This window comes from Nicotiana tabacum, chromosome 7 (genome assembly GCF_000715075.1).
Source record: "Nicotiana tabacum cultivar K326 chromosome 7, ASM71507v2, whole genome shotgun sequence".
NCBI lineage: Eukaryota > Viridiplantae > Streptophyta > Magnoliopsida > Solanales > Solanaceae > Nicotiana > Nicotiana tabacum.
Genome location: NC_134086.1, coordinates 4,556,816 through 4,581,345, shown reverse-complemented (window position 1 = coordinate 4,581,345; position 24,530 = coordinate 4,556,816). Strand labels below are relative to the sequence as shown.

The following is a 24,530-nucleotide window of genomic DNA, read 5'->3' as shown; positions in this document are numbered from 1 at the left end:
AAATATCATGGTAAAACATACTTAGAAATGAGAAACAAAGAGTAAATTTCATGGCATAATAAAATACATCAATAGATTACTCCTTGATTTGAATCTACTTATAACTATTCCACCTTTGATACCCAAACCAATTATAACCCAAAATAAATAGCACGAGTGCAAGTTTCTATAGTTCGTTTAATCAAGCAAACAGGGACGGAGCTATAGTGCCCGGAACGGATTCGACCGAACCCGATAGCTTTGGTTCGAACCATGTGTTTGTCTTAAATAACCCATTGAACATGTATAAATTATTAATTTAGAATTTACTAACTTAAAACAATTAAAATCCCGAACCCATAAATTTGAAATCCTGACTCCGCCTCTGCGAGCAAAAAGATTTCTATAGTGACCAACAGGCAAATGTTCTTTCCTTGTCCTCCTCTTCATCCATTGTATCACTAAGTCTTCTGCCATTTGTTTCTTGTAAACACACAACAAAAGTATACCATTTGTTGTTCCTTCCAATTGCTATGAGCAGCAACAACAACAACAACCCAATATAATCCCACTAGTGGGGTCTGGGGAGGGTAGTGTGTAGGCAGACCTTACCCCTACCCTGGGGTAGAGAGATTGTTTCCAAATAGACCCCCGACATCCTTCCCTCCAAGAACTTCCCACCTTGCTCTTGGGGACTCGAACTCACAACCTCTTGGTTGGAAGTGAAAGTTGCTTAACATCAGTCCAATTACTATGAGCATTGGACTGAAAGCTCCGAGAACCATTGCTTGTCTCACCATTGCCACAACCGAGTTCCTCACACACGTCGGAAAAAGTTCCAACGTGTAGATTAATAGAATGCTAAACGTTGTACATGCGCTGAAATATGAAATCAATCCAACCCCTATTTGCAATTCCTTGAATTTTTCACGCTCAAATATAACACAACCTATGTTACAAATTCCACTTAGCATAGCAAATCCTAGTAATGAACCTTTCCTACTAAGTGGGCATTTGGATATAAGAATTGTAAAATTCCAAAAAAAGTGAAAACAAAATTCAAGTGAAAATGGTATTTGAATATTAGAGTTGTGTTTGGACATGAATATAATTTTGGTTTTTTCTTTTTATGTTTTGTGAGTGATTTGAGTGAAAATTTTGAAAAACAACATTTTGGAGTTTTTCAAATTTTCGAAAAATTCCAAAAGCATCTTCAAGTGAATTAAAAATTTTATGAACAAATATTGATTTCAAAAAAAAAAAGTAAAAAATTTTCGGAAAAAAATTCTTATATCCAAACGGGCTCTAAGTTTCCCAATAAGGAAAAGAATCAAAATGGAAGATGGCAATTCAGATAATGCATTCAATGTAATGCTTAAGTAAAGATTGAAATTTAAACTTCCAACACCTAATGACATAGGGAAAATGCATAAGTACCTCTGATCTATAGCCGGATTTCCAATTATACACTTTTTCTTTGCGGGAATGCTATTACCCCCCTAAACTTATTTTAAATGGAATTATTTGCACCCTAAAACTAGACAACCAAACTCTTGGCAAGTGGTGAGCTACCCGCGCCCCCACATGTATTTTTAGTACTTTTTTTTTTATTCTTTCTTCTTTTTCTTATCCTTTTTTCTTATTTCTTATTATTCTCATTTTTTTTTTGTTATTTTATTCTCTTTCTTTTTGTTTTGATCACCGGCGACATAATATGGAGGTCGTCGGAATTTCACAAACACCATTTTTTTCGGCGACAAATTCTTATCCCGATCTAAGTGTGTTTTGTTTTATATATATATAAATTTTTCTTGAAAGTGTAATTTATGAGTGAGAGGAAAATCAAAAGAAATAAAAATGAATATAAGCTGAGAAAACTTTTTTCAGTTAAAATTTCAATACATCATTTTTTTTCCGGCGTGGGAAGGTTTTCCGATGATGAATTTCCCCCCCAAATCTGATTGTATTTTGCTTTTCTTATGAATAGATCTTTTTGAGAGTTTAATTTGTGTGTGAAAAGAAAAAATGGAAGAAAAACGGTTAAACAAAGTCGCCGGTGAATGAATATCCGCCGGAATTAGAGAAGAAATGAAAAAAAAAGTAAAAGAAATAAGACAAAGAAAAAGGAAAAGGAAAAGGAAAAAAAAAGTAAGAAAAAATGGTAAAAAAGAATAAAAAATAATCTGAAAATCATTTTTTTCTTGCTTCTCACTCTCCTATGTCAGTAATTCCATTTAAAATAAGTTTAGAGGGTAATAGAATTCCGGCAAAGAAAAAGTATAGTTGGAATTCCGGGTGCTTATGCATTTTCCCAATAGCATACCATAGTAAGTCATACCAATACCAAATCCAACACATATCACTGTTACTAGTCGACGAAAAGACCAATTTCTTTCCACCAACATCCTGATAGCTGAATATAGATCGACTGTGTTGTTATTGAGTACTTCTTGATTTTCAAATTCAATAAACGATCCGAAGAAACTCAAGGTTAACTACTTCTTGTTGTTGGAGGTGCAATGCTTTTCAAATTTTGGACAAACCCCTCTTTGTTTCCTTTGATATAAAGCCATCGTATCTAGGAGATTCAGGTACTATAAAATGGACTAAAAATGAATATAAAATTGTAGGCAAACAAGTCCAAAGGTAAAGAATTCTCCATGTAGAACCTCTGTTTATAAATGCCAAAGTTGGTAATGAAATAAATCCCATAGTGAAACAGAGAAAGCCAATGATTCCAACTTGGCCTCGCCATCGTCTTCCCACGAGTTCTGTAGACAAGACAAGCGTGCAAGTGCCAATTGTAGCTCTCCCAAATCCAGAAAAAAACCTCAAGAATGAGTACATCCATATATTGGTGGAAAAAATAGTGACTGCTCTAGTAATGGACATCAAAAGACATGACAAAACCAACATATTTTTTCGACCAAGTGAGGAATCAGCTAAGGCGGAGAGAAGGAAACCTCCTGAAATTAAGAGACAGACCTTGATTGTTAGAACTGAATTCAATTGGACTCATCCAGTAACGTAGACAGGAATTCCGTAAGGGTGTTTAAACTTTAAACAAGTCAATAAATTTTGTATCAATGAATGGTATAAACTATTTGAAAAAGAGTGAAATACACCACACACAGTGGTCTCCAATTATTTTTTGACAAATAAAATGGGCAGATAACTTTGGACCCGTGAACAACACATTATTTTGAACACCCCGGACCGCTAAACTGCCTCTAACTATCATTACTAGCAGATTGGTGTAGTCTCTTATGCAGCTAGCAGAAACGCCTATCCTCTTATGCGACACACTGCCGATTGCTAAGGTTGTCTTTTGATTGATCAACATATCATCTGACACCTTTTATGCAGCACCTGAAAAATTCAATTAAGTATATAGGTGCAAAAGTTATTTTCTAGTTGAATATAAGTATACCTCCCAGTAATCACCCAAAGCATTAAAACTTTAAGTAGCATACTGTACAATAGCTGATTTGATCATAGATTAAAAGGTTTTGATAGGTGCAGGTGCTTTGATTTAAGCTCTGATGCCTAATACCAAATGATTTAGAAGCAATATATACATGTGTGGTATAGAACTGTTCTTCATATATACCTGTGTGGTATAGAAGATTTAAGCTCCAAGGAAGTGTCAATCTGATGGAGGTTGCATCCCTTGCGATTCCCCTAGGAGTCACGGCATAGAGCAACGCGAAACATGTAATTGTAAGGTGAGTGTCACTGTTTGACATCACGAAAAACAACATATTTGGAAGTTGAAACCAGATTAGGCCATTGATCTAAGATTCTTTTTACCAACTTCACAACAATTGGAACAATAAGTTTGAACAACCGGGATGGTAAGAAGGTAAGGGAGTGTATACAGTTAAAACCGGGCCCACCCTATTTTACTGATTAACCGAGATCAGGGGATGGATCGAGGATTGGCCTCGTCGTATATCAGACCGAGACATGAGAATAAGGTACCGAGTTCGGGATTCGAAGTACTTGTCGAGATAGAAACCAGTAATGATCGAGACCAAACGGGATAGACATCGAGCAACACCGAAGATAGCATAATAATGGAAAGGCGAGATATCTGTGACTGGTTGAGGATCATAGCGGAAATCTCGGAACGGATTAAATCAAGAACGGTTGTTTAGCTAATCATGGGATTTCCTTCTGTAATTAAAATTTTACCATAAGTGAAATTCCTCTACTATATAAAGAGGGTTTTTAATCATTTGTAATCATCTTATTTTTTCGCATATCAAAGCAATACAATACTCTTTCTCTCTTATACTCTCTTGTTCATCAGTTTATTTCATATTTCATAACTCTATTCTCAGTCGGTTCGAGGGCGATCTAGCTAGAGGACTGAATTGCATTTCAATATTGGTGTGCATAACTTTACTGTTAATTTCCATTATTAATCATCTTATTTATCAACTAATACTAGGTGAAATTACGTATCCTTAAAACCACTTATAAGTTTAGTTATTATCCAATTTAAAGGTAAATAGTTTGGCGTCCACCGTGGGGCTAAGGATAATAGTGATTGCATGGTATTAATTCTCATAACACACACTGTTTTACGCTTGTTCTCGTAAGTGTCTTTGATTTTAGGATCGGCATGTCGAACTCACAAGCAACACCCACACACACCGACAACGACCTTGGTTTTCATGGAGAAAATGACAATGTAGCCGCCCCAGGGATCGAAGTGCCCCAGGCTGGCCTCAAGGGAGTATCGATTTCAAATCCCATCGACATCAGTTCACATGTCACCCTGAATGTAAATTTGGGCGTCGATCCCGAGAGTAGTGTCCACAGGGAAGTCCGATTAGGAGGTCGAGGTACGCAGGGCGGCGAAGACTGCGGAGTCAGCCTTCAACTGATATTTGAAATGTTACAGGCTCAACAAGCTGCTATAGCACAACTACAAAATCAGAACCGCACACCGAGTGGGGTTGAACCCAAACCCTCACTAGAAGTCGTCCGCATAGCTGAACTGGTACCAGAGAGGCCAAATGAGAACGAATCGGGGACTGACCCCAGCATTATGAAAATGCTCGAAGAACTCACAAAATAGATCGAATCAGGGGAGAAGAAGATTCAGGAAAACAACAAAAAGGTAGAAACGTACAACTCCCGAGTTGATCAAATTTTGGGGCACCACCGATTCTGAAAGGTTTGGATTCAAAGAAGTTCATGCAGAAGCCTATTCCCCTAAGTGCGGCTCTTAATAGGGTTGTTCATTCGGATCGGATATCCGAAATTCGATCCGATCCATTTAGTTTTGGATTTCGGATTGGATCGAATTTCGTATTGTGTTTATTAAAATTTCGGATCGGATTCGGATTGGTATATTTTAATCCGATCTGATCTAAAATTCGAAATTATTTGGCTATGTATAAATACTACACTTTAATTTCGGATAGTCAGTACTTCCTTTATATCTTCCTCCAAGTTATTACCTTTACAATTACTAGATTTAGCTATATTGCCACCATAGTACTCTCATAATTGCATAAACATGAGTTTATCTTAATGTATTGCCTATTTTACAAAGAAAATATACATATTAGTTTGCAACTTTGAGGCATAATAATACGATGAAAAATATTCAGTCCGATATAATTCGGATCGGATTTGGATTGCATTTTCTAGAATCCGAAATCCAAAACCCGAATCTGAAATGTGCTAAATACGAACTAATCTGATCCGTGCACATCCCTAGCTCCTAAGCCCATCCCAAAGATATTCCGCATGCCCGAAATTCCCAAGTATAATGGAACCACCGACCCTAATGAGCATGTCACTTCTTATACATGCACAATAAAGGGGAATGATTCAAAGGATGATGAGATTGAGTCTGTCCTACTGAAGAAGTTTGGAGAAACTTTATTTAAGGAGGCGATGATATGGTACCACAACATGCCACCCAATTCCATTGATTCCTTTACCATGCTCATAGATTCCTTCGTCAAAGCACACGTCTGAGCAATAAAGGACAATACTAGGAAGTTGGACCTCTTCAAAATGAAGCAGAAGGACAATGAATTGTTAAGGGAATTTGTATCTCGGGTCCAGATGGAATACATGGACCTACCCTCGTCTCAGATGATTGGGTTATACAAGCATTTACTCAAGGTTTAAACGTAAGAAGTTCGGTGGCCTCACGACAGCTAAAGCAGAATTTAATTGAGTATCTAGCTGTGACCTAGGCCGATGTGCATAATCGGTACCAGTCAAAAATCAAGTTCGAGGATGATCAATTCGGAACCCCTTCCGGTTCCGTTTACCCATGCAGGTCTGTCGATACAATTCAAAGAGATATCAATAGAGAACAGTATAATCCATATGGTGGAAACAGTGGTCCTAGATACAACCCTGTCTGAAGTGATCTAAGGAATGATCGAGGGAAGAGTTCCCAAGGGCTCATGAGTAAGAGTGGCTTCAATAAACATATCGAGCCCATAGAAGCTCCCCGACTATCATAATACAATTTCAGCGTTGATGCATCAGCTATTGTATCATCCATTAAGTGGATCAAGGATACTAGATGGCCTCGGCCCTTATAGACTGACCTGGACCAGAGGAACCCAATCAAATATGCAAGTACCATGGTACTCATGGTCATAGAACGGAGGATTGCAGACAACTAAGGGAGGAGGTAGCCCATTTGTTCAATGATGGCAACCTTTTTAAGTGACTGAGCTAAGAACCACTTCAAAGATAGGGACGCAAATAGGAAGAACAAGCAGGAAAAACCACAAAATATGATTCAAATGATCGTAGGTGGGGTTGATATCCCACAGAGACCCATATTTAAGACCACCAAGGTGTCGATCACCGGGGAAAAATGAACTCGGGACTATGTGCCAGAAGGGACCTTGTCTTTCCATGACGAGGAAGAAAAGGGGATCTCACAACCCCAAAATGATGCACTGGTAATATCTATCCTTATGAATAAAATTCAAGTTAAACGTGTTTTGATTGATCCAGGAAGCTCGGCCAACATTATTCGATCGAGGGTCGTGGAGTAACTTGGCCTACAAGATCATATTGCGCCCGCAACTTGCGTTCTTAATGGTTTCAAAATGGCAAGCAAAACTACCAAAAGTGATATTATCTTGCTAGTAAACGTAGTCGGGACCATGCAAGAAACAAAGTTCCATGTGATAGAGGGCAATATGAGATACAACGCCCTGCTCGGAAGACCTTGAATTCATAACATGAGGGCAGTCTCTTCAACCCTTCACCATGTTCTGAAGTTCCCAATGCTAGAGGGAGTAAAATGGTGTATGGGGAAAAACATTCCACCAAAGAGATGTTTGCGGTCGATGAAGTGATACTGGTATCGATACTCTCATCAGCAAAGGGATCAGAGTCCAATGGAAAGTAGGAGGCCAACTAGCAACCAAAGACACCGGCCTTGACTTAGTCAGAGAAGCAGAGAGCAGGCAAGAACGATGACTACTGGATCCCTCGTTCCACATAATTCCCCATGATTTTGACGCCACCAAATCAACAGTCGAAGAGCTGGAACAAGTCAATTTGATCAAGTACCTGCCCGAACAAAAGGTATACCTGGGCATGGGGTTAACTCCTGAGCTCAGGAAAAAAATTATTCAATTCCTTTTAGATAACATGGATTATTTTGCTTGGTCCCATTTCGATATGACAGGGATCCCACTAGAGATCACTACCCATCGACTAAGTTTGGACCCGAAGTTCCGTCCAGTAAAGCAAAAGAGAAGGCCCTAGTTCGAGGTTAAGCATGCATTCATCAAGGACGAGGTAACCAAACTTCTCAAAATAGGGTGCATTCGGGAAGTAAAATATCCCTCAAGAGGTGCCGTTGGGACTAGTTCTTTTAGTCGACTTCTCCTATAGTACGTATAGGCGACTCCCCTTGCAATGAATGTACCTGCACGAATATATGTATAGCCTTCTCCCCCTTTTTTGACATCAGCAAAGAGGGGATAAAAACAACAATACTCTAAAGCATAATTGTAGCATAACATGCATGATATGCATTCAGGGTTATGGCAAAACAAGGAAAAGAGAAGAAAAATCATCCAACGACTGAGTATCTAGTCCAAAACAGCACAACAAAAAAATTGTTTGAAAATTCCACACTAACGATGCAAGAAATAAGTAAGAGTATTGCAAATCGCCTTCTTCAGTTGATCAAAGCTAGCATTGGCTTAGACAGTCACTCCGTCAAGCTTATCGTGTACTTCCTTAAATGCCTTGACTGCATTTTTCATAACTCTGAGAATTGCAACCCTTATCTTTGAAATGTAAGACCTTGTCTTTTTGGAGATTGCATGTATGTCCCCAGTACTGGACTGAGTAGCAGCAAGAATATCTTTGATGGTGGCTAGCTGGTTGTCAATGGCAGTCAGTTTCTCAACAAGGTCAGGATTACTAAGACCGTGATGGGAAATAGAGGCTTTCATCTTGGGATCAGGCTGAACATACCTGACCTCACCTTCCTACTTCTTAACCCACAAGCCCTTCACATACACATTATCCCATACTAGCAAACGCCCTAGAATTGTAAGATTTTGAAACAGAGACTAAGGGATAGTTAGAGATAAAGATATTATGAGCTTCCAGAATGTGAGTGATGGCCATGCCATAGGGCAGACTGGTGGGATAATCAGCACTTTCAATCATAAAATTTATGACCCATAAGGACAGTTTGATCTTGAGTTTGGTCACAAGGCAATAAATAAGTAAGTTATCTCTTTGAGAGAAGGTGGAGAAAGAGCTAGTACGAGGAAACAGAGTAGTTGCAACAATGTAGACTAGAACATGAGTTTCAAAGCTTACATCACTTGGACCTAACTGGTTAGGGAGGGATTCAGATGAACACTCAGCAATACAATGTTTTGCTTGATCAAAGGTGATTTCCAAATCATCAGACCAAGAATTTTTGAAAAGCATGGGAAAACCAGAACACTTACACTGGAAAATTGAATCAAATATAGCATAGTCAAGAACGATGCGCTTTCCTAACACTAAGAATTCCAACTTGTCGACTTACTATAGCAAATATTGGCATAAAATATTCTCACTAGGGGTTCATAGACTTTAGGAGAGGAAACAAAAAAGAATTTTGACCAGCGTTAATAAACAAACAGATCTTTTACCTTACAGTTTAGGCTTCCATGTCATCAAGGTCGAATACTCTGCCATGAGAAATTGACTTGTCTTTGTAGAGAAATGAAAAATCCCTGGTTGGAGAATCTTAGAAATTTAGGTCAGACTCTAAAGAACTTGAGAGATCAATTTTTGATTTCTTTGGAGTAAAGGACTTAGGAGGTTCTTCCAAATGTCTTTTTCCTAGGGCTTTTTCTCCTAGAGGATGAGAATGATCTGAGAGTTCTTCTTGAGAGGAGGCAAAACTCTCTGAGTGTTCGGACCCTAGGTCTACCTATTTTGGAGGCTGGGAAGGGGTTTTTGCTCTGGAGCGAGTACATTTTCTGGTGGAAGTTGAGGGGTTTTTAGAGTGTTTAGCCATGGAGAAAACTGGTTGAGGAGTGTTTCGGAGAGGGTTTTTAGGTGACGAGAATGATGGAGATTGAAGTAGGGCTTCAGAGATTAAAAGAAGGGGTTTTGTGATGGTTGAGTACATGAAAGGATATGGTGTCAGTTGAACAGGTGTGATGATTGGTTTTCCTTTCTTGAACGCTGTAACTGATGTGAAAAGAGAGGAAAAGAGAAGGAATTTAGAGGCACAATTAATGACTATGAAAAGATAAAGTTTAAACATTAGGAATACAAAATATAAACATACCACATAGGTCCTACTATTAATTATCAATGGAAATAATACTAAGTAATTCTCTTAAAAAGCAAAATTTGTCTTTAAGTAAAAGTTTGGTGAAAATATCTACTAATTGATCAGTAGTTCCTACAAAAGTTATTTCTATATTTCCCTTAAGAATATGATCTCTAATGAAATGATGCTTGATATCGATATGCTTTACCCTAGAGTGATGCACATGATTTTTTGAGAGACATATAGCACTAGAGTTATCACAGAAAATTTGAATAGGTTTAAAGAATAATTCATAGTCATCCAATGAGACATCCATAGTAATTGTGCATAACATTGTCCAATGGTGATATACTGAGCCTCAGTTGTGGATAATGCAACTGATCCTTGCTTTTCAAGTTTCGCTGGTGCTTTTTCTGTCTTCCTTATCACCTGCAAGATCAGCATCTGAAAAACCTTGTAGTTTAAAATTGTTAGAGCGTGGATACCATAATCCATGAGAAACAATTACAATGTATAACATTGGCACATTTACAAACACTAAACATAATATCTGGTCGACTAGCAGTTAGATAAAGAAGGGAGCTAATAATTCCACGATATTTAGTTTCATCAACAGGATTTCCATGTTCATCTTTGTCAAGACTTGTTGAATGACTCATTGGTGTGCCAATAGCTTTATCATTACTCATACCGAACTTCTGAATCAACTCCTTTGTGTATTTTGTCTGACATATGAACTTTCCTTCTTCAAATTGTTGAATTTGAAGTCCAAGAAAGAATGTTAGTTCTCCCATCATACTCATTTCAAACTCACTTTGCATAAGATTTGAAAATTCCTTGCACAGAAGAGGATTAGCACTACCAAAAATAATATCATCAATGTAAAATTGAATAGTGAGATTACCTTCCGATGATCTTTTAATAAAAAAGGTAGACAAGTGTCTATTTTACCTCTTGTGAATCCGTGATCAATAAGAAATGAGCTGAGTCTTTCGTACCATGCTCGTGGAGCTTGTTTAAGTCCATACAATGCTTTGGTCAATTTGTACACATGGTAGGGAAACTTTGAATTTTCATATTCAGGAGGTTGTTTTACATATACCTCCTCCTCAATAAAACCATTTAAAAAGGAACTTTTTACATCCATCTGGAAGAGCCTAAATCTTTTAAAGGATTTGTATGTAAGAAGAATTCGTATTGATTCCAATCGAGCTACTGGAGCAAAGGTTTCATCGTAGTTGATTCCTTCTTGTTGTGAGTATCCTTGAGATACTAATCTCGCTTTGTTTCTAACAACCTTTCCGTCCTCATTTAGCTTATTTCCGAAAACCCATTTTGTTCCAATTACAGGAGCATTTTTAGGCTTAGACAACAGTTTCCATACTTAATTTTTGTCAAATTAATCTATCTCTTCCTGCATTGCTTGTAACCAGCTTGAGTCTTTCAGAGCTTCCTCTATTTTCTTTGGTCTTCATCACCTACAATAATTCCTTTATCGACTGAAGTGTTATTTTTATCAAAGATAACATGTACTGATTCTTCTACATACATCGTGCGTTTATTGTAGACTTTAAAGGATCTACTATTTAATGAATAGCCCAGAAAAATACCTTCGTCACTTCTTGGGTAAAATTTTGCAAGATTGTCCTTACCATTATTGTGAATGAAACACTTGCTTCCAAATGGATTAAAGTAACTAATATTAGGTCATTTATCTTTCCACAATTCATAAGGAGTCTTCTACAGAATGGGTCTTATGAGACATCGGTTGAGAATGTGACATGCTGTACTTACTTCCTCTGCCCAGAAGTGATTTGGCAACGAATATTCTAGTACCATAATTCTTGCCATATCTTGTAAAGTCCTATTTTTTCGCTCAACAACTGCATTCTATTGGGGTGACCTTGGGGCAGAGAAATTGTGAGTGTATCACAGAAATTTTCAAATGCTCTACTTTCAAATTCTCCTCCATGATCATTTTGAATTGTTGTAATAAGATAACCCTTTTTTATTTCGACCTTTTTACAGAAGATCTCAAAAAATTTCAAAGCTTCATCTTTGTGAGATAGAAAAATCACCCAGTAAAGCGTAAATAATCATCAACAATAACAAAAACATATCATTTTCCTCCTATGCTAGCAGTTCTAGTAGGTCCAAATAAGTCCATACGAAGCAACTGCAAGGGCTTTGAAGTAGATACAATATCTTTGTTTTTGAAAGAGTTTCTAGTTTGTTTACCAATATGACATGCATCACATACATGATTTCTAGAAATTTAGGTAAACCAATAACTAAATCATGCTTGGAAAGCTTCTCTATCAAATGCATGCTTGCAAGACCAAGTTTCTTATGCTATAACCAAGGATCATCAGATATGGATGTTAAACAAATATGACCATCTATATTTGCAAAACCATCAAAGAATATAGACATTTTCATACCTTTTACCTGGGAGGATTATTTTACCTGTCTCATCTTCAATGGCATAGCCTGTTTTCTTGAACTTTACTTCATAACCTGAGTCGCGTAGCTGACTTATACTCATAAGATTGTAGTTAAGTTCGTCAACAAGATAAACCTCAGTGATATCATAGTTATTATTGAAAGGAATTGTTCCGGTACCGACTATTTTTCCTTTTGAGTCATCACCAAATTTTACACTTCCTCCGTCTATTTTTGTAACTTCTTTAAATATGTTTTTGTCACCTGTCATGTGACTGGAACACGCACTATCTAAGTACCATTTTTCTTTGCGACTACTTATGTGGTGCTCAAGCAAAACACAATTATCACTTCCTTTTAGGTACCCAAGCTTGCTTGGGTCCTTGTTGGTTAGTATTACTAGATTCAGGATTATTTTTGGGTTTCAAAATCCATCATGAGACATTTGATTTTCGAAATTGACAAAAAGAATATTTATGTCAACTCTTGTTACAATAGTGAAACGTAAGTCTCGATCCACTTTTGGATCTTTCATTTGTGTTAGTATTAGTGGACTCTGTTCTGGCTGGCCCCTTCTCCAGTTGACTTGTAAGTCGCCTGGATCGACTTGACAGAACTATGACTGGTGGATTTGCACATGCCATTGAGTTGCATTTGCAATTCCTCAAACTCATCTTGAAGTACTTCTTTTTTAATTTTGCATACTTCAAGCTTGAGTTTTCAGTCTTTTACTTCTTTATTGAGTTTCTTTAGTTCATTCATCATTTTTTAGACTATTTCAAAGTAAGATCAAGAATATCCTATAATTCATTACATCTTTCATAGTTATAAGGTCTTACCTCGCTTGTTTCACCTCGTGCCATGAAACAGTTCTCATTGTCATCTTTGCATTCGTTATCTGAATTGTCCTCATCTGTCCAGCATCCTGAAAGTTTGTTCATGTCGTTCTCCAGAATTGTCATGAAGCAAAGATTTGCTATCTCTTCGTGTTCTGAGTTGTCTTCATCACTCCAGCTTCCAAATGATTTGTTCTTATTAAAACCTTTGAAACCTTTCTTTAAGATCAGGACACTCAGCTTGAACATGCCCAAATCTTCCGCACTCATAATATTTGCCATCATTTTTGTCTTATTCGTTATATTGCCTAGTTCGCCTGGGTGGTATCCTGCCTCTTCTTGTATTCCTATATCTCCTTATTAAACCATCCATGTTCCTTGATACCATATCAATTTCTTCTTTGTCACGACCCCAAATAATGGTCGTGATGGCGCCTATCATATTACTAAGCAAGACAACTAATCAATTAACCACAACTCTTTTTCCTTTAACATTAAGCCATTTTCTAACGCAAGTTTTTGGTACCAAATTCATTATAAGTGTTAAGGCAACAAAAGATATGCGGAAAGTCAAAATAACAATATACTACACAGCCCCAACAATCTGGTGTCACGAGTCTAGAGCCTCTAATACAAGTTTGAATACCTAATACATCAATAATCTAGGAAATGCGGAAAAATAATAAGATAGGAGGGAGAGAACAGGGTTGCGGATGCCATGCAACTACCACGAAATCTCCGACAAATACTGAAACAGCTGAAAGCCCTCACTCGGCCGCTCGGGCACCTAGATCTGCACACAAGGTGCAAGGAGTAACGTGAGTACGCCAACTCAGTAAGTAACTAGAGTAAATAAGGACTAAAAGCAGTGACGAGCAGTTCAAAAATACATAACTGAATAATCGACAGAATATCAGGCCATCTCTACAGTTTAAAATCAATTTCCTTTATAAAATCATATTTTCCAGTTTAAACATTTGGAACCAAATACTTAGCGGTATATCAAACAAAGGCTTATTTAAAAGAAGAGTGAAATCAGTGAAACATCATAACAAGGCTTCTCGGGCAAGGAATCACTCAGAATATGGCCCCTCGAGCAGCCTCTCAGTCACTCATGACTCGACTCTCATCACACAGTACTCACTTTAAGCACTCGGCTCATTAGTATCTCATAATAATACAAATCATAGTAACCGCTGCGGCGTGCAGCCTGATCCGTAATTTATAGTCGACTACACTCACTGGTGGTGTACGGACTCCGGAGGGGCTCCTACAGCCCAAGCATCATATCGCTGCGGCGCGCAACCCGATCCATATATATATATATATATCGTTGCGGCGTGCAGCCCGATCCATATAAGTATCGCTGCGGCGCGCAGCCCGATCCATAATATATACATATCATATCCTCACAATTAGGTTCTCAACCTCTCTCAGTCATTAACCTCACAGCCTCTCGGGCACAACAGTAAAAATTAGGGAGCTCAGCCCAAACAGTCCTCACAATTAGGAGTAGAGTGATAAAATCAGTTCAATCATTTAAACAGGTAAAACAAGACTAAGGATATACTTCTAGCAAGTAAAGTGAGGAAAAACAGTCAAAATGCCCCTAAGGGTTTCTACAGGTCGGCACAAGGCCCCAAACATGGAATACAACCCATAATACAGTATAAATATCTAAAATACTGAATAACATAATATTTCCAAATCAAATACGCGGGTTAATAGTCACTACAGGACGGAACAAGTCACAATCCCTACCGGTGCACGCCCACACGCTCGTCACCTAGCATGTGCGCACCGCGTTTATCAAACCAAGTCAAATACCGGGGTTTTGTACCCTCAATTCCAGATTTACAATGGTTACTTACCTCAAACCGGTGAAAATACTACTCCGCGACGCCTTTGCCCCTCGAATTGGACTCCACTCACGTCGAATCTATCAAAAATCAGAATCACGGCGTCAAAATATGCTAAGGGAACAAAGTCCAAGCGAAACAATCGAAAAATACCAAAAATCCCAAAATTGACCAAACCCGACCCCCGGGCCCACATCTCGGAATTCGATAATTTTTTCATCAATAAGTTCCTCATCTCCCCACGAGTTCATACATACCAAAAGTTCTTAAATCCGACCCAAAATGGTCCTTCAAATCCATAATTAAAGACCTAAATTTCCAAGCCCTAATTTACCCAAATTTAACCTTTGATTTCCATAATTTCTAGCTCTAATCCATGAAATAGTAGTATAGGAATGAGTTTTAGGTCCAAATTCCTTACCTCAATGGTTCTCTTGAAATCCCTCTCACAAATCGCCCAAGAAGCTCCCAAGCCGAAGTGAAAAATGATGAAATAACCCAAAATTTGCGAAGGACTCTTTTTAATTCTTCTGCCCAGTTGTTCCGCATCTGCGGCCCCATCGCTGCTTATATGGTACCGCATTTGCGGTAAATCCTACGTTTCTACGGAATTCACTTAAGAGCCCAAAAGTCGCATCTGCGATACACCCTCCGCATCTGCGACTCCACAGATGCGGCCATCCTGACCACTTCTGCAGTCCCTGAAAAATCCTCCTAGTCCTCTTCTGTGGCCATTCCAATGCATATGCGGCGCCGCACCTACGGTTCCCAAACCGCAGGTGCGAAAACACCAGAAGCAACAAAGTTTAGCAGCTGCAATAACACCTCAACTTCTTCGTTAACCACCCGAAATCACCCCGAGGCCCCCGGGACATCAACCAAAAGCACAAACATATCCCAATACCTTATCCAAACTTGTTCCAATCATCAAAACACCTCAAAACACATTAAATCACCCAAAACACATTGGATTCAAGCCAAACTTTCTAAAATCTTCCAATTTACGTTTTCGATCAAAAACCCAACCAAACCACGTCCGAATGACCTGAAATTTTTCACACACATCCCAAATGACACAATGGAGCTACTGCAACTCTTGGAATTCCATTCTGACCCCTATATCAAAATCTCGCCTATCAACCGGAAATCGCCAAAATATCAACTTCGCCAATTCAAGCCTAAATCTACTATGGACCTCCAAATTTCTTTCCGATCGCGCTCCTAAGCCACAAACCACCTCCCGAAGCTAACCGAACCTTCAGAACTCATATTCGAGACCTCTAACATATAAGTCAATATTCGGTTGACTTTTCCAACTTAAACTCACTCTAAAGAGACTAAGTGTCTCAAACCTTACCAAATCCTTTCCGAACTCGATCCGACCAACCTGATACCACATAACATGGATAATGAAGCAGAAATGGGGAAAATGGAGCGGTAACCCATGAGACAACTGGCCGGGTCGTTACATTCTTGAAGAGCTTCAGGGTCATCATCAATATCATTGTTTGCTCTTTAAGTTGTAGCCTTGAAAGCAACTATTTTCTTCTTTTCTTCTTGGTTTGTTTTCTTGAGATGAGTTTTCTCAAAGGCTATAAGTTCTCCTCGAAGTTCATCGTATGATAATTTGTTCAAATCATGTGATTTAAGTGTAACCACTTTTGTCTGCCAAGTAGTGGGTAGACTTCTCAAAATTTTCCTAACTTGATCACCACTTGAGTATGGTTTTCCAAAAGCTTTTAGATCGCTAATAATTTTGCTAAATCTAGCGAACATTTCTTCAATGAATTCTCCTTCTTTAATCTAGAAGAGTTCATAGTCATGAACCGACATGTTGATGTGGGTTTCTTTCAGTTTACTGGTTCTTTCATAAGTAACTTCAAGTTTATCCCACATTTCTTTGGTTGTATTACAACTGGAGATTTGTCATATTCCTCACCACTTATAGCATTATAAAGCAGATTCCTTGCTCTGGCATTAACTTGCATGTCACGATCCCACCCTAGCCATGATGGCGCCTATCGCGATACTAGGCTATCCAAGTACTACTTATAGCATCAACAAACCTTTTGTTTAATTCATTACTAATCCGATGTTTCATAAAAATTTCCATTTAAGCATTTCAAACAAGCAAGGATATACTAAACATTAAATACAACCAAAAATCCCGGAGTCACTAGTCATGAGCATCTAAAAGAAAAATACAAGTCTGAAAAAAATAAATGCTATAAAGGTAGGAAGGAGAAAGGCAAGGCTGCGAATGTCGTGCAGCCACCTCGCGAGTTTCCGGAAAATCTCTGAAATAGGGAAGACCAACTCTCACTCAGATGCCTTGGCACCTGAATTTGCACATAATGTGCAGGGAGTAATGTGAGTACGCCAACTCAGTAAGAAATAAAAGTAAATAAGGTCTAAGTATAGTGACGAGCAGTAAAAATCATATAATAATCTCAACAGAAAATATATAGTATAGTATAGTGTATATATATATATATATATATATATATATATATATATATATATATATATATATATATATATATATGATATATATAAATCATCACGCTTAACAACCATTTTCCATAAAAACTCTTTTGAGAATACTTTTCCAACTGCTTCAATAAAATTCAAGACGATTAGTGTAAAGGTGATTAAAATCATAAGTAGTCGCTCGGGCAAAACATGTATCATAAACCACCCCTCGGGCATAACATCACTCAGAATCAGCCCCTTGGGCATACCTCACAATCACTCGTATCCAGCCCCTCGGGCAACCTCACAATCACTCATGCCTCCCAATCACTCGTTACTCAGCACTCAGCGCTCGACACTTGCATTCAGTAGGTACCTGCACTCACTAGGGGTGTACTAACTCCGGAGGGGCTCCTACGGACCAAGCGCTATAACAAGCCATCTCCTGGCATAATCAATCAGGCCTACGACCTCTCATATATCATAAAACAGTACAACATGCTGCGGTGTGCAGCCCGATCCCATAATATCCTCACAATACTGGCCCTAGGCCTCACTCAGTCAGAAACCTCTCAAGCCACTGGGGCTATCAATAAAACAGGGTACTCAGCCCAAAATATCATGTTATGAATCAAATGGAGTAAATACGATTGAGTTTCAAAAATTAGTAAAAACATAGCATGACTGAGTACAAATCTTAAACCAACACAGTGAGGAAATAGTAGTAAAAGCCCCTAAGGGTCCAAACAACTTGGCACGAGGCCCAAATACGGCATGCATCCCAAAACATAGTAATATTTTCCAAAACACAAAATATCATATGATTTCTAGTCAAATACGCAACTTAATAGTTGCTACGGGACGGGCCAAATCACAATCCCCACCGGTGTACTCCACACACTTGTCATCTAGCATGTCCGCCACTCCAAAATAGTGATACAATGAAAAATACGGGGTTTCATACCCTCAGGAAAAAATTTACAATCATTACTTACCTCAAACTGAACAAAACTCTAGCATGCGATGCACTTGCCTCTCAACTCGGCCTCCAAATGCTTTGAATCTAACCAAAATCAGTATCACATCATTAATACACGCCAAAGGAACAAAGCCCATGTGAGAATTATCAAATTAACTCAAAATCTCAAAATTTGCCAAAACCGGTTGAGACTGGCTTCGGAATTACCAGGGGAACTGCTTCCAAAGAATACCTCTCGTAGGCCTGTTCCAGGGAATGCTCTTGTCTATTTCTAACTAGTGGTGGAAAGAGAATGAGAAAGAGAGTCATGAAAGAGAATCGATTTCAAGCCCCCGAGCCCCCGTCTCAGAATCCAACAAAAATCATAAAACTAGAAACTCCTTTCCTTCCCGAGTCTACACATACCAAAATCATCAAAATAGGACCTCAAACGGTCCCTCAAATCCTCAAACTAATCTCTCTAATTTCAAGCCCTAATCCCCCAATCTTAACCCTTAAATCTTACAAATTCCATGCTCAATCAGTTAAATACCACCATAGAATCAAGTTTTAGGTCCAATAAACTTACCTCCAAGAAAATCCCTTTGAATCCCTCTTCAAATTGCTCCCAAAAGCTCCAACCCGTATGTAAAATGATGAACAATGGCTAAAATTCGCGAAGGCAAGAATTTATATGTTCTACCCCAGGGGTTCCGCACCTATGCACCAAATCCTCGCACCTGCGGACCCGCATCTGCGGTCCTAGGTGCGCACCTGCGAACTCCATTTAGACTTCCAACTTCCGCATCTGCGACTCAAGACTCGCACCTGCGGGCTCTTAGGTGTGACCAAACGCCCGCTTTTGCGCTACTAGATCAAGCCTTCCTTTTCCATATCTACGTGTAGCCCTTCGCACCTGCGATCATCGCACCTGCATCTCCTTGTCCGCAAGTGCGACCATACCAGAAAACTTGCACTATCAGCCATTTTGCTACATTTTTTCAAGTCCAAACCTTCCGATGACCATTCGAAATCACCCAGAGCCCCTCGGGGCCTCAACCAAATGTACCAACACCTTATATAACATCAACTAAACTTAGTCGAACCCTCAGAACACTCAAAACAACATCAAAACACCAATTTAATTCAAAATTCAAGCCTAAGGATTTCTAAACTTCTGAAATTCGCCCATGATGCCAAAATCAAACAAACCACATCCAAATGACCTGAAATTTTGCACACACATCACAAATGATACTACAAACCTATTCCAACTTCAGGAATTCCATTCCGACCCCGATAGCTAATTTTCCACCACCGACCGAAAATCGCTAAAAATCCAAATTTTGCCAATTCAAGCCTAATTCTACCACGGACCTTCGAATAATATTCCAAACACACTCCTAAGTCCCAAATCACCTAACGAAGCTATCTGAACCATAAAACCCAATTCCGAGATCATTTACCTATAAGTCAACTTTCGGTTGACTTTTTCCAATAAATTAACCAACTCAAGAGACTAAGTGTCTCATTTCTCTCCACAACTGCTCCGAACACGAGCCAACCAACCTAACGCAACATTTCACAACTGCCATTTTTTCATCAGTATATTCATCTATATCTTCAGGATCAGCCAGTGGTTGAGCAGCAGCCGGTAGAGGATAGTTCCTCTTTTTGATAACTAGCCAGACCTTGACATCATAAGACTTTGCGTATATTTCCATACGCACTTTCCAGTGAGTAAAATATTATCCATTGAAATATGGTGGCCTCATTTGCGATGTTCCTTCTTGGAAGAGTGCTCCAATAATAACTTGATTAGCCATGATCTTTTTTCACAAGCTGTCAAGCAAAAAAAAGTGTGAGACAAGCTCTAATACCAATTAAAAGTAAAGAGGGGGGGATGAATTGCTTATTTCTAAAATTAATTATTATAAGTTTGTTAGTTTTACAATTAGTCGACTAGATGTAATAGCGAGATATTAAGAAGTGCAAAATTAAAGTGCAGAAGTAAATTGTAGGAACTAAAAGACACCAAAGTTTTTATACTGGTTCAGATTCAATATGAATCCTAGTCCAATCCCCTTGGGTTGCAAGGGAGTTCTCTTTCAGTGATTGGGTTTCTTGAGTACAATCTGAATGGTGTAGTTTACACCAACAGCTCATTTTTTATGTCACTCATCTTTTCTTGTGTCACGACCCAAGTTCTCCCTTCGTGAACTGTCGTAACGGCACATAGTCTCTACGACTAGGTAAGCCTAACAATTTGCGAAAAACGGAAACAAAGATACGAAACTAGCAATTTACGGGTAATATAATAGAAAAGTTTACGATGCCGCTCGACATATACAATAACAGCACTCTCGATCAATATTAACACTCCCAAAACCCGAAATCTCATGAATGACAAACTAGAGGAAATACATAATGTCTCACTCCAGAAGTCTAAACAAAATAATTACAGAAGGTCTATAGCTAAAAGAGAGAATAGAGAGGGACTCCTCGGTCTGCGGATACGGTAAATATACCTCGAAGTCTATGAGAAGCACCTCGCCTCACTGATAGTATGGCTGAGCTGAAGAACCTGGATCTGCACACGAAAAATATGTGCAGGAAAGGGCATGAGTACACCACAGCGGTACCCAATAAGTTCCAAGCCTAACCTCGGTCAAGTAATGATGAGGAAGGTCAGGACCATACTGGTTACATATATATAAAATGAGGTAAGACAGTATGAGGTGCGACAGTATAAGTAAAGATACTAATAGTTGATAAAGAGTAAAAATAACAGACAAAATATACTCAGTGCACAAAGATAGCAACATGGGATCTCCCAGGATATCGTCCCGTAGTCCCAAACATAAATGTGCAGAGGATCACTCGGGATATCGTCCCGTAATCCGAATCATAAATATGCAGGGGAAACTCCCGGAATACCAATCTGCAGTACCAAAGTAAATTTCCAGTACGGGGAATCTCACGGGTGCAGTCCCATAGTCCCAAATATAACATGCAGGGGGATCTACCGAAATCTCGATTCGTAGTCCCAAAGTAAACATGTAGGGGGATTTATCGGAATGCCGATCCGTAGTCCCAAAGTAAACACACAACAGTCTCAAGAAAGAATCTACAGTTCTATTCAAGTTCATACCAAGAAAAGCAGAGATTTCTATTCTAAACATGCAACACAGAATTCAAGTAGACAGTTTAAGCAGATAGTACAGTTAAGTCACTTAAGCATGCTTTCCTAAGCTAAATAGTAGGCTTTAATTACAAGTAGTGTTCAACAAAAAGGAAGCGCAGATATTTACTTAATGAAAACGGGACTTTTTAATAATTAGCACGTGTATGCACTTGTCACCTCACGTACACGACACTCATATAACTACAGAACCAAAATCCTAAGGGGAGTTCACCCACACAATGTAGGCAAGCCACTTACCTCGAACCAGCTCAAATCAATCCAAAATCATGCTCTTGCCATGAGTATCCAACTCTGAGTGGCCAAAATGTAATCAAATAAATTTCATAATGTAAATATAACTACAAACAATGAATTTAGCTAAAGGAATCGGAGCTAAGATAAGAAAATAGAAAAAACACCCAAATATCCTCCCCAGGCTCACGTCTCAGAATCAGGTAAAATTTACGCATTATGAACACACATTCACTCACGAGTCTAACCATACTAAAATTACTACAATCCGATACCAAACTTTTGATCAAAACCCCAAAATTAGGCCTAAGAACTTTTCTGAATTTTCCCCCAATTTCTCACCCCAAATCCGAAATTAGATGATGAATTCATGTTTAGATTAATGAGTTATAAGCAAAAAGGAGTTAGGAATCATTACCCACAAAATTCCTTCGAAAATCTCTCCAAAATTCACCTCCTACCGAGCTCCCAATTCAATTTTATAATATGAACTCAAAACCCTCAATTTTGAAATTTATGTTCTGCTCAGACGTGTTCTTCTTCGAGAACGCGAGTCCATTGTCGCGAAAGCGATGCACAAAAATTCACTAGCCAGTTTTCCTCCTTCGCGAACGTGAGGATCCACTCACGAACGCATAGCTTACATTGGCGGACCCTACGCGAACGCGAGGACCATGTCGCGAATGCGAAAGCTAAAGGGTCCACACCTTCGCGAACGCGGGAGCTTCATCGCGAATGCGAAGCACAAATAAGCTACCTCACCCAGATGCTCTACGCGAGCGCGAGACCCTCTTGTGAACGCGATGAAGGTTTTCTCTGCAACACAACAACAGAAAATCGGCCACTTCTCTAAGTCCAAAAATGACCCGTTGAGCATCCGAAATACACCCGAGGCCCCCGGGACCTCAACCAAACATGCCAACCAATCCTAAAATATCATACGAACTCTGTCCAACCCTGGAATCACATCCAACAATGCTAAAACCACGAATCGCCCTCCAATCCAAACCTAAAGAACTTGAAATTTCAAGAATCCTACAACCGATGCCGAAACCAGTCAAACCAAGTCCAGTTGACCCCAAATTTTGCACATAAGTCACATTCAACACTATGGAGCTATTCCAACTTTCGGAATTAGATTTCGACACCGATATCAAAATCTCACTATCGATCCGGAAACTTCAAAAATTCAACTTTCGACATTTCAAGCCTAACTAAGCTACGGGCCTCCAAAATACAATCCGAACATGCCCCTAAGCCCAAAATCACCCAACGGAGCTAACAAAATCAATGGAATTCCATTTCGAGGACATCTTCACACTGATCCGACTACAGTCCAAATTATAAGGCTTAAGCTCTCATTGAGGGACTAAGTGTCCCAAAACTGTGACGACCCGGCCAGTCGTCTCATGAGTTACCGCTCCATTTCCCCCCATTTCAGCTTCTTTATGCTTCGTTATCCGTGTTTTATGGGATCGAGATGATTAGTTCGAGTTCAGAGAGGATTTGGTAAGAAATGAGACACTTAGTCTCTTTTAAGAAGGCTTAAGTTGGAAAAGTCAACCGGATGTGACTTATGTGTTAGAGGATTCAGATGTGAGTTCCGATGGTTCAGTTAGCTTTGGGAGGTGATTTGTGACTTAGGAGAGTGATCGGAAGTGGTTTGGAGATACGGTGTAGAATTAGGCTTGAATTGGCGAAGTTAGTATTTTGGCAAATTCCGGTTGATAGGTGAGATTTTCATCCGAGGGTCGGAATGGAATTCCGAGAGTTTCTGTAGCTTTGTTGTGTCATTTTGGACTTATCTGCAAAGTTTGAGGTCATTTGGACGTGGTTTGGTTGGGTTTTTGATCAAAAATGGAATTTGGAAGTTCTTTAGATTCATAGGCTTGAATTCGATGTGATTTGATGATTTTGGTGTTAGTCGAGGTGTTTTGATGATTGGAAAGAGGTTGAATAATGTTTAGGATGCATTGGTGCTTTTGGTTGAGGTCCCGGGGGCCTCGGGTGTGTTTCAGGTGAGTTTTGAGCGTGTACGGACACCCCGGAACTTAGAAAAATGGAGGGAGCAGCAGTTTTGGCGCGGACCGCGCTTCTTTTCGCGCTGGGCGCACTGGCCTAGTGCTGGCCGCGTCAAAGTGGCCACGGTCGTGAAGACTGCAGGTTGCTGGTCCTACTTCGGAAGCTTATATCTTTTGATACACAAGGAATTTTGAGGTTATTCAAAAACGAAAGTTGTAGCCCTTCGTGTCCAGTTTCCATAAAGGTAAAGACAATTTGGACATCTGTAGAGAAAGTTATGGCCAAAATACTAAAGCCTATCCCTACAGAGCAAGACTTGCGGAATCCGAGGGGTACTCTATAAATACAAGGTTTTGGATTTTATTTGATATTTTGACCTAGAGAGCTCGGATTTTGGCAATTTTTCGAAGGTTTTTCAAGAAATTGGTCGGGGTAAGTGATTCTAACTCAGATTTGGTTAGAGTACATGAATCTATCACTAAATTCATCATTTAATTTGTGATTTGAGATGAAATTTGGGAAGAAAATTGTGGAACCTTTCAAAAATGTAAAATGATGATTTGAAGGACCAAATGGTATCGGAATTGGATAATTTTGGTATGGTTAGACTCGTGAGGGTATGAGGATTTTGAAAATGTAAATTTTACCCGATTCCGAGACGTGGGCCCGGGGCTCGGGTTTTGCTAATTTCGAGATTTTTGATATTTTTCGAATGTTTTCGCTTGGGCTTTGTTCC

General features: G+C 39.1%; 1 pseudogene; it reads right to left on the bottom strand.

Moving 5' to 3' along the window:
• Positions 1-382: 382 nt before the first annotated feature.
• Positions 383-3,725, bottom strand: LOC142161957 (organic cation/carnitine transporter 3-like; annotated as a pseudogene).
• Positions 3,726-24,530: the final 20,805 nt, after the last annotated feature.